General features: G+C 35.2%; 1 pseudogene; it reads right to left on the reverse strand.

Annotated features, from left to right (window-relative positions):
* On the reverse strand, positions 281-2,219 carry LOC109838637 (annotated as a pseudogene).

Genomic DNA, 2,931 nt, shown 5'->3' on the forward strand with positions numbered 1-2,931 from the left:
TCCTACAGTACAATGCATGTTACATGACTAAGTTCAAGTTGTTCCATTTTAACAATGCTGAAGCAGTTGAAGCAGTAGGAACATAGAAAACATGTCAACATGGTGCCTATTAACTGAATCATGTGCAACACAGGTCACCTCACTTTTTTAAGTTGTGTTGTTTTGGACAAAACTGAACTACTCTGCACTTCAACACTGTGTTAACTACAAAACAAAATGCGAGTTTATATTTTTTTTCGAAATATTTTCCATATTCAAGTTGTCAACATGTACCACATCTCTAAGATGTGAAGGCCCGGGCAAATGAGAAGCTGTGATTTACTGGTATAGAAAATGTGAAGTTGATCTGATCATCTGAGCAGTTTAAGATTAGTGAACATAAGAAAATTTATGACTTGTACCAGCCTCAAATGCGTAATCACTTGTCATGTGATCCTTGACAATAGCAACAGTGATACCGGCTTTTGTTGTAGCATTGCCACACACATATATTTCTCTTGGACAAAGAGCTGCCGCTTCCTGGAGAAGTTGGCTCTCACCCAGTCCAGGGACACCTAAAGGAAATAAGCAAGAATTGGTGATCCCAGGAAGTAGCTATAACAACAAAAGTATGACAAACCAAACAGTATGCAAATTGAAAGTGAGTGTTAATAATGATAATATATTTTGAAAGATTTATATGATAGCTGATAAAAGATGATAGCATGTAGTAATTACCAACTATAATGACATGGATGTCCCCTTGAACAGGATCTTTATTCTGATCCATTGATTGTTTTTTGCACACCTCTAAAAAGAGCAAGTGTAAGCCCAGCTGTCAAAAGAGGCTAAACTTAGCAAACAAGTTTTGCTAGTTCTTAGTAAAGAAGACAGTAACATATGGAGATTGTTGTGCAAGAAGAAAATGGCATGTGAAGTTACTCAGCAATAAACATTCTGCTTAGCTGCAAGTTGCTGAACATGAATGTGCATTTGCAGAGTCTGTCATCTTAACATACTCTGAGAGAGTGATGATTGAAGTATAAAGTACCTTTGACAAGTTCTTGTCCATAAATTGAGGGGCACAAAGACTGAAGTATATGGCGGAATATATCTGAACCATACTCCTCTAGTCCTCTGAGAACTTAACAATAAACTTTAGATCTTTAGAGGTAAAAGAAAGTAAATCAAACAACATCTTGTCTCTGGCTTGTGAATTCGCCACTTGAAAGTCTTTAGAAATATATTGGGACTTGGAGTTTCTAACTGAAACTGCTTCCAGATATAGATAGTATCAGCCTTGGTTCTTACCCTTAGACTTCCCTGAAATTCACACATACATTTGAGTCTATCCTCTTTAACTTTTTGAGATATGAACAATGTATTATTTCACACATACGTTTGAATCTACCCTCTTAAACTTTTTGAGATACGAACGACGTATTACTTCACACATAAACTTTTTGAAATTCACACATACGTTTGAATCTACCCTCTTAAACTTTTTGAGATACTAACAATGTATTATTTCTAGTACAGGTAAACTTGACATGGATGATAAAGAATTTAAAGCAATTATTGATTATTTATCGTAGACAATAGAAAATAGACCAAATCAATTTGATAAGTTTCATGAAATCCATATACCAAATCAATTAGCATAATCAGTAAATATACAAAATCTGTAACCCATGATCCAATGCAAATAATTAAAATGCTTTCAATCTAGATCTAATGCAAATATGCACAAGATCAAACTTTTTCAATACTAATGAAAAACCCATGTCAGAAACGTAGATTGTCATTTAAAACAACCAAAACCTAATATATATCTAAAACCAACACAAGGTTTTTATGAAAAATGAAAAAAAACCATGATAGTACCCCATCAAAGATTCAATTAACAACAGAAAACAGAATATCAAAGAGAAACTCACCTCAATCCCCTCAAGAACGTCGAGAATGATTGATAGCAATGCTCCCTTTGCTAGGAAGTTCCACAGGAATGATCCTGTGCTGGATAAGATCGACGCTGAGCTCTTGTTTTGTCCTCCGGGCATGCTGGTGCTTGGAGGATGGTGTGTGGGGAAGGGAGAGAATGGCAGTGATCCTTGTTTGGTTGTCAGGAACCAAACTGATCTTCGGCCTGGGCATATTAACAAAATCAAAATCAAGATATTTTCAAAATCAAAATCAAAGATATTTTCAAAATCAATTCAAGATATTTTCAGATACCGCATCTCCTAAACTCTATACATATTAACAAAATCAAAACCTAAATTTATAAATTGATCAATACATGCCAGAAAATAAAAATCAAAGTTTATAAATTTATCAACACATAACATAAATGTTTCTCAGCTGCGGCAGCACCCTTCCGAGGCCCTCTGCGTACTTCCTAACCCAGTGCGTGAAGCTCGTGCCTTCAGCCGGAAAAACCAGGTAATCCCCTTTGAGAAATATATAAATCGAACCAATTACTAAAATCAAAATCAAAATCAAATCAAATCAAAATTTATAAATTGATCAAGGCAAACAAGAAATTAATCTCTTGTAAAAACCTTGCTCAATTTGTTCACTTCCTTTGTGGACGATGGGGATAATAATAAGCCTCTTGATGAAGATAATAATCATCTTTGTCATTTGATAACCGACAATTGATGAGCTAGAGAGAGTGGGACTGCGTTGTCGGAGGAATTTCGTAACGGATGGAAGGAAGAAGGGAAGGAACGAAAGGCTTTACATCTTCTGATGTGAGCAACGAAAAAAAATTAACGGATGAGGGGAAGGAACTAAAGGCTTTACATCTTCAGATGTGAGCAACTAAAAAAAATTATAGATGAGAGAGAGAAACTTATGTCAACTTAAGTGAACATCCACTAATTTTTTTAGTCATTGATTTTTACTTGATTGAGCTACATTATGGATGATCCGCTCCATTGAACTTGATCT

The sequence above is a fragment of the Asparagus officinalis genome, chromosome 1 (assembly GCF_001876935.1).
Source record: "Asparagus officinalis chromosome 1, Aspof.V1, whole genome shotgun sequence".
NCBI classification, from domain to species: domain Eukaryota; kingdom Viridiplantae; phylum Streptophyta; class Magnoliopsida; order Asparagales; family Asparagaceae; genus Asparagus; species Asparagus officinalis.